This window comes from Hetaerina americana, unplaced genomic scaffold (assembly GCF_022747635.1).
Source record: "Hetaerina americana unplaced genomic scaffold, ioHetAmer1.1.p SCAF_6, whole genome shotgun sequence".
NCBI classification, from domain to species: Eukaryota; Metazoa; Arthropoda; class Insecta; order Odonata; family Calopterygidae; genus Hetaerina; species Hetaerina americana.
The window spans coordinates 6521152-6530694 of record NW_027287205.1 but is presented as its reverse complement, the minus strand read 5'-3'; positions in this window follow the sequence as shown (position 1 = coordinate 6530694).

The window sequence follows — 9543 nt, the reverse complement described above, 5'->3', positions numbered from 1 at the left end:
AGCAAAGTTAGTGTTTTGAATCATTAAAATAATAATGCATAGTAATACTCACAACCAAGAAGCCTAAGATCTAAGGCTTCCACAATGGGAATAGAAAAGATCATTTGTGAATTGAGTTTAGATTTAAAGAATTGATTAGAAAAGATACTATGATGGATTATTGTTCATCGTAGCTTGGAGACCTTGTCTTTTTGGTAAGGTAATGATGGTAGATTTGAGGATGGGGGAAGAAAAGGTAATAAAAGATGGACAGAGATGAAGATGACCGCCAAGATTTCTAACAGGTTGAGGGAGTAGAGAAAGTTGAAGTAGGAATCCATATAAAGAAGATCAAGTGATGATGAATAAAAGTAACCTTGGGGTTGGTTTTGGCCAAGAAGGGTAGAAGAATGTTGGGTAAGCAGAGAAGATGAAGCAAGGGAGCCAGCTTTATAGACCACAAGGAGGCATTAAATCATTAAGAAAGAAATAATGCACGACAAAAATGAGAGGTACTTTTGGTGTGCATAAGCATTTAATGTCATCCAACATTACATGCCTAATTAGTTTGTATATTCTGAATTGAATTTATTTGTCTAGAAATATCAACTAAACTGGCACACTGTGCCTGTAAGTCACTGAATGTTTACCTGTTCAAAATAAATAAAATTTAATGCCATAGGCAGAAAGTATTCTTCATTAACTATGGTACTCATTTGGGATGGACAGTTTTAAAGTTATATATTGTATAAAGGACTTCTATATGGAGGTTGGAATTATCATTTTAACGCTTTCTTTATTAATTTTTGATATTGGAAACTGAATTAAGATGACATTCTCTAGTTTAGCTTAAATGTAATAACGACACTTTCATTCAAATGAAAAAGTTCATATTTTTAAATACACATTGAAAGCATAAAATTCTCTTTTGCCAAATTAAAAAAATATAAATTCTTAGCAGAAGAGAAAAAACACTCCAAAAAGAAATATTTATTTGATATCTTAATTGAAAATATTAACAATATTATGATGAGAAACTACTTTCATTTTTTCTGGTTACCCTTACGAAAATGTAATATTGATCAATATATATTATGTTTGGGAATTGTATAAACAAGTAAAATTAAAAAATGTTACGCTAGAATTTTTGAAGTCAATTGGTAAAATAGATGAGCTGCTTTCACAAGAAAAAAATCAAGGCTTTTGATTCAGAAAAATATTTATACAATATTATTTAGAATGCGAAGCCACTGTTTTGCAAGTGTTTCAGAAACTAAACCATAGTAATCAGCCTTAAATATGATATCTATGGTGAGTGTTCATCTCAATTAATAAATGTACAATGAAGGACCTAGACTCTTTGTTTATATTTCCAGTGGTTTCCCAGGAATTGCACAAAAACAGGTATTGTGAAGCTTAGGAAGGCCCGTTGTGTCACCCAGAATCAAATTTAGTTCCCTTGGTCACTTTTAAAATGTTCTTGTCACATTTTACTAACCACAGCACCCATTTTACAAAAGACTGCTTATTTTGAATTGCTTTTGATATTTCAAAACTTTTCGTAGAGCTATTACCTGGAGTAAATTTCCCAGGTCCTTCAGTGTTGTCAAAGAAGTATCGGTCACCCTTCCACCAGCGGTAGAACTGCTCGGAGATGATGCAGCCGAAAGTGTGGCCCACGATGCCTGAGTTACATCCTCCCCAGCAGGTGTCTTCCAGATACCCACCCACCAACAGCTCCACGTCATTTACAGAGTCATAAAGCTTCTTTAGTTCCTGGATTTTCTGTTTTTGAAGAGCACAAGAATATCTGTACAAGCTTTGAAAGAACTGACGACTTATTCAAAAGCTTGTGGTGCAAAACTGCATAGCATAGTGTAAATAAATATGTGAAAGAATCAGGGAGGACAAACAAAGAGGAAAATAGAGGTTCTCTAAATGCATATAGGACAGGATACAATATGTATTCTCTAATTCATTCCCTGTATCACTTCATTCAAACGTTAGTTGGTCTCGTGGTACACTAGAGTTACCATTTTTGAATCATGTTGATTACTTGGAATTTCAAATGTGCACCACGGTTAAACGTGTCTTTGAACGTACATGTATTGAAGGTTACCCTCCAAAGCAAATTCTCATTCTCTGTAAAACTGCAGAAATGTAGGGAAAGTCTGTCAAACTGAGCCTGCCAATGATGATTGAAATTGCATTTTTGCTCAGTGTAACAATAAACTAGAAATCCCATGCATTTCAGGACGAATGCTTTAACCAAATTTGCCCACCAAAGCATCATAATTTTCAATGTTCACTTCCTTTACAGTGAATCACATTTTTCATGAATTTTTTAATGTGTCTAGCAGCACTTATGCAAAATGAATTTATATCAGCATTTTCGAAAAATGCCTTTTGCTCACACTTGAGTTGGACCAATTACCTTGTGAGACATGACGTCCGCAAAGTCTTTAAATTCTTTGGCCTTGGGAAGTCCACACATCTTCCTCATGTTGTTATAACTGGGCAGTCCATGATCCCTGCCTCTCTGGATGTCAATACTGATCAGATCCACTCCGTGGGGTCGCCCAAAATTCATCAGCTTATTTGTGATCTGAAATCAAAACAGTTGGTAACTAGATGTCTTGAGGAGAAGGCAAAAAAAATGGTCCAAGGCAAAAGAAGACACAACCAATTCAAAAAGGTGAGCGTATTAAAATGAATGTTGGGTATCTTTCAAAATTGCATCTCACGGGATGCTGCATAGCACCAAACTGACAAGACAAATCATACAAGACAATAATTACAAAGGTTCCTGTTTTTGGACACACCTGAGAGATTGAGTGGAGGAATGCACACATCCGTTCTATAATTTTGTATTCATCTGTGTGATTTAAGGGTCATTGGCATAGGAGGTATCCTTGTAAACCCTGAAAAAGTGAGTGAGTGTGATTCAAAAGGTCTAGCACACCCGAGTGATTGAGTGATTGCATTTTTACATAAGTCCTTTTTATTTCGTTACATCCGTTTTAAATATTTGGCATTCATCTGTGTGATTTAAGGGTCACTGGCATAGGAGGTATCCTTGTAAACCCTGAGTGAGTGTGTGAATGCAATTCAAGAGAGTCACTGTTATTCCTTAACACACACCCTAGTGATCAAGTGGTTGTAAGTTTGTTTTATTTTTATTACTAATTTTGCCTTTTTTGGTATGTGATTGAGGTGGGTCACTGTTTCTCAAACGGGCCCAAGTGACCTAGTGTGTCTTCCCTATCTTTTCTCTTACTTGTAACTTTGTTTTAAACCCCTCCCTCTTTACAACCTAGTGTTAAATAAGCATACGGTCTCGGGTATCCCATTTTCATTGCTTCACGACCATAGGTACGTTCATTTTATATTTTCATTTTAAATTTTACATAAATCAGATCATATAATAATAATCTGAAAATAAATCTCTGCCAATTTAACCCTTTCAACTAATGTTTTCTGATTGATGCCCCAAATTTTAAATTATTTTAGCCAAAAATGTCCTTCAATGTATATTAAATCTCTTGAATAAAGAAAGCCCTAGTTACTGGAGCAACGATGTTGAAAATGTATGATTATTGCACTGCAGAGGGTAGTAATGTCAGAAAAGAAAATACTTAGTTATTCCACATATATTTTATTATGCACGACCTTGGGTTCGACCTACAAAGTCATCATCAGGTCTCGGGATGACTTGGTACGTCGAAACCTAGGTCATGCATAATAAAATGTGCGTGAGTATTTTCTTTTCCAATATGAATTGCTTCTACAGAGTGATGCCTGAAACCGGAGCAAATCTTAGATTTGATGTCACATGCCTAGTCTGTTATAAGGCCCCTGTCATAATTGTCTGGGGGCCTTTGGCAGGAATCTTGCAGATTTAGGTTCAAATGCCTGTGACACAAAATTTAAAATGTTACCTGTTAACCTCAATAAAGGAATAACAATGACGGCGAATAGTTACTTAGAAGATGATTAGCTTAGTTAATGAAGATTCATATGTGGTGCAGTGAGTTTAGTGATTGAAATGAGAATATAATAGAAGAGGGATGCATTTTTTGTTTCAAGAAAACAAGAAAGAGAGTGAATTGAGAAGATATTCTTCAAATTTGACTAAAGATAGGAGTGGATTGGAGAGAGAGGCAACTGTTTATCAACCTGCACATGGCCAAGACTGCTCTGGTTTGTGATGCACAGGGAGTAATGAGGAATGGCAATTTTACGATGGGTTTTGAAGAGGAGCAATTCATTTTAACCTATTCACTCGCAATTACATCCTTAATACACTTGGTACGCATGAGGTAATGGTTTAAAGGGCATTGAGAAGAGCGAGACAATGGGAAGTAATACACTGAGGAAATCATTAAATAAGACTGGGACTCAAATTTCAGTCAAGGAAAATGACTTTTAGACTCAGAAATTGTTGTATTGAATTGGTTTGTTCAAGCGCAGAATCCATAGTACTGTGAACACAAGGGTATTATCTTAATCTAAGTTTGGAATGGAGTGAATGAAAAATAATGTTGAGGAGAGAAGTCTACTATTAATGCTATCTCCAACCCTGGTTTATGGGAATGAAACACCCTTGTTTATGTTATGACACTCTATCAGCAAGATTTGGACTCTGACTTTAAAAGCCCATAGCCAATCGCTTTGAGCCTGTGAAGGAGCATTGGCAAGTGAACTTGGGTTAACCTCTGTCCCTTTTAACTGACCTCACTGGTGAGGTACGTGTCAGCGCCCCCTGATGGCTGGTTGGTCATCCCCCGAAATATCGACGTCAGGAAGTCGGGTCTCTCAACGACGTTAGCGTGCAATAAGAGATCGGTGAATTTGAACGTTTGAAGTGGACATCTTCCTTGACTCTGCATCCTGCGATGAAAGGATTGACAGTGCATTACAGGTTAATGGAAACATTCGAAGAGTCGCTGGTAACACTCGTGCCTTCCTATAAATGAAGGCGCGAATGGAAGGGTGTGGTGGGGAGGAATGGTGAGGGTTGATCTAGATTTAAAGAGGATGAGAAGGACAAACAGCAACCCCAGTAATTACGTTTTCAACGCATTGGCTTTAAATATTCCGATTCAAGCCAGGAAAATTAAAAGAAAGTTCGTCTAATTTTTTGAATTCTTGCATGGACCACACGACTGATTCCAATTCATTAAAAACACGAGTGAATTTGATCGGAATTCGAATTAAATGTTAACATTTTCAACGGCTTAAGGGGACAAATGTCATTTATATGTGTCATTAAATAAGAAGAATGAAATTTTGGAGATTCATTGACAAGTGTTGGAAAAATATGTGCAAGAAATCCCGGTGGCGGCGGGGTAACGTCCTCGTCTGCCGTGCCAAGGGTCGCGGGTTCAATTCCCGCCTGGGTGAATTTTCATCCACCTAGGGCTTGGGTGTTTGTGAATGTGACCATGGTTATCGTTGTTAATAGTTCGACGTAAAGGCAAAAATGTGCTATTTTCGGCTGAATAAATAAAATAAAATAAAAATAAATTATAAAACATCTCAACTGTTCCCATCTGGTTTTAAAATGGCCTTTGACTTTGTGAAAAATGGGTCATACTAACACACTGCAGTCACAAGATAGCATTTAGGCTCATAAATGGTTGGATAACTTTACATGTCGCATATGTGGTTCAAAATTGAAATTGGCCACATTAACCTTCTTAAAAAAAATAAATTGAAGAAATAGCTCTATGCTTTACGATATATTAATTCATATTTTTATTTAGATATTATTCTTTTCCTTTTAAAGGGAAAGTTCTCAGGGAAAAACACCCAAGGAAATACCAATTAATGAAAATATTACCATTTGTACAAACTTATAATTCAGGCGGTTGATCTCTCCTCCGCGAATACAGATTCATCCGAATCAATGTCCAGTTATTAATAAAAGTAGTTCACATACACCCTACCAAGATCCAAGTCATATGGTACTTTGACATGTTTGCTAAATGCGAAAAATCTAATATTACTTTATGCTTTACTGACAAAAATATTCTTATTCAATGTTAGTACATCCCCAGAATTGCTTCACTGGTTGGTTATACAGTTTATACGACAAAGGGAATCTATTGTGAAGCTCTAATCTATTGTGTGCCGCATGCCTGTCGTATTGATAGAATTCCAGGAACAATCTAGAATGTAATAGGTCATGGTGCCAGGGCCAAAGTGGTCAATTCCTTTACTAATGGCACCAGGTGAAAATTTGTTGTTATTTTGGCACGTGATTGTGGTGAAATTCTAAGCATAAAATATTTACGGATATATTTGACAGTAATTTTGATATCACACGCAGCTAAAGTTGTTCCCAGGATCATACACAAAAGGATAGAGAGTAGGGCAAATGATTACTTAGGGGATGATCAGTTTGGGTTTAGGAAAGGGAGAGGTACGCATGATGCCATTGCAGTAATGAGATTATTAATCGAGAGGAATATAGAACTCAACCAGGAGGTATTTGCCTGTTTCGTAGATTTCGAAAAAGCTTTTGACAGAGTGAACTGGGAAAACTAATGAGTATATAGTAGAAAATAGTAATAGATTGGAGGGAAAGGAGGCTAATCCGCAACCTGTACATGTCTCAGACTGCTCAGTTGCGAGTGGGGAACAGGGAGTCCGGATGGGAAGTGTTAGGAAGCGGTGTAAGGCAGGGTTGCCCATTATCACAGTTGCTGTTCAACCTGTATGTAGAGGAAATGATTGAAGAGGCAAGGGAAGAACTCGAGGTAGGCATGAAAGTGGGCGGGGAATTCGTAAAATCAGTTAGGTTTGCTGATTACCAAGCTTTAGTTTGTCTGTCGGCCAAGGGGTTACAAGCATTGCTTAGTGAATTGGAAATTCAGTGCGACAGGACTGGGATGAGAATCAATATTAGTAAAATAAAGGTTATGCGATTTTCTAGAAAGAAAAAGGCTGAGCTAAACATTAAAATAGGAAGGCAAAAACTAGAGCAGGTAGAACATTTTACGTATCACGGTAGTGTTTTGGACCAACACGGTCAAAGTAGTAGGGACGTAAGGAGAAGAATTGCGCTAGGCAAAGAGGCTTTCACTAGGAGGAGGGAGTTGATGACTGGGGCGTTGAGTAAGGATGTTAAGAAAAGAATCGTAAAAACTTTGATATGGAGCGTAGCTATGTACGGCGCGGAAACGAGGTCATTGAAGCAGGAGGATAGACGTAGACTGGAGGCTTTTGAAATGTGGGTGTGGAGAAGAATGGAGAAGATCAAATGGACGGAGAAGAAATCAAATGATGAATTACTTGGTATGGTGGGCGTAGCAAGGGAGAAATCCTATCGAGGCAGGAAAAGTGGACGAATTGGGTATTGACCGGCAGTGGTATGTTGAAGACTGTAATTGAGGGGAGAATGGTAGGCAAACGAGGAAAGGGAAGGAACAGGATAGGGATGTTGGACAGGATGAAGGGAGGAAGAAAGTACTCAGAGATGACGAGGGACCTGATGTAAAGTAGGATGTTGTGTTTTGCTAGGGGTCACAAATTATTTAATTATTAGCTATGTCCATCCAAAAACCTACATTAACCGGTATATTTCCTAATACTAAGATTTGACACTGCTTTTTGTAGAATTATCTGCAGTAACCATTGGGTTCAAATTGTGTGTTAAACATACAAGAGGCATTGAAATGAATCTGCACATAATGTAACTCTATGAGTTACATTAGTGCATTGATGGAGTTACATTGTGTGCAGTGCAGGGAAACGATATTTTCCAAAGGAAGCTAAGACTAGTACATCAATCTGAATAAAATATTAATGGGTAACCAATGGAAGTCCTACCATATCAAAGATGTTTGTAGGCAGAATTTTTTTATTGAATTTGGGATGGATCACTTAGCTGTAGAAGGAAAGTTTATTTCCAGAGGAAAGTTCAGTTTGAAGAGTTTTCATAGAAACATATACACGAGAGAAGAAAAACGTCCATTGCACAGTGATTAGGAAATAAATGGCATTTTTAGTGCAGTAGTAGTGAAAATACATAGACATACTATATTAATTTTATTTTATCCTGAAAATTTGTCAGAAATTGTAATTGTACATATCCGGAATAAACTATCTTTAAAATATTTTATTCATATGATGACTTTCATTAATCACATTTGTAAGACTACTTATTTTGTGGATTAAATGTTGCTTTGAAGAATACACAACATGTCTTGTTGAATCAATCTAAGGCATTAATTACATCAATCCTTGTAAATGTATGCAGTATTTTAAAGCGTGTATAAATGCCTCCATGGAGTGAAATTCTGGAATATTAAACAAAAAATCCACAGCTCTCCACCCCAAAATGTTTAGGAGACAACTCTAATTTACTCCCATTTCTTGTAGGCATGTATCTCTTCGTCGTGGCTTGCAATATCACCTCATAAGTAAATATTATAGATAAGAGAATTTTAAATCACCAATATTTTTTACCGAATCTTTTAATTAAAAAAATGGAGCTTAGGAATTGAATCCACTGCTCGAAAGCAAACGGAGGACATTTTGCCAAAGGGTTTTACATAAATATCAGGACACAATAAAATATAACTTTAGTCTATTTGTTTTTTAACAGAGTTCATGAGAAAGAAACGACATAGAGGGGACAATATGTTAAGCTGAGGTTATTCATACGTGATGTCATTTGCGCAGAATGAACCTTTGAAAGAGCGCCTGTCAATTTAGAGGCATTCTCTTGAGCCAGTCCCCTCCGAATGAAATTAGAGCATCACGGTTTGATCAGAATTTGTTGAGCTACTATTAAAATGGGTGCGCTAATGATTGGAGAAAAGTGGTGACTCACTCAATATTGCCCGTGATGAGGGTGTGAAGGTACCGGAAGGCGGCCGAGGTGAACACGAGCATGGTGGAGGGGTTGACCTCGGAATTATACCTGCCTCCCTTCTTTGCCCACTTGGAATCCATTAACATATCCATTTTCTCTAAAATACCCTTGCCTGTGGAAATAAAACAATCAAGTTTTTAATTGTTTTGGGATGTGATCAATGGAAGAGTAAGCAACTGATGAAATATTTGTGCACGGGACAAGGTTCCATACGATAGATATGAAATATGAAGCCGTACGCAAACTATTTTTACAGTCGTGTGACAATGGCTGCATGGAGATTGAACATTTGATATATTAGTTTTCCTCAATTTTTCACCGGAAGCCATGCGATGCCTGATTCAAATCAATGTAGTAAAGTAACCAAATATAGGAAAATAAATTAGGATTGATAACCAAGAACTACGCCCCTGAAGTGTTATCTTCCAAATAGCAATTACACTACAGGGAAGAGCAGTCCCCTGAGTCCATTAACATCGCATGTTGGAAACAACCAACATGGTGGCTGGTAACACTCCAGCGGCCCACCAATAATAACCGCGACGAGCAGAACGTCGTTTGTCTTTTCTTTTCATGCTTCTCAGCTTTTGGGAAATGTAGTAAAAAAAAGTTTTTAAAAATAACAAAAATAATGCAAATATATGGCGCAAATGTAGGTTAAGATATATGCCAAATGGGAAAGC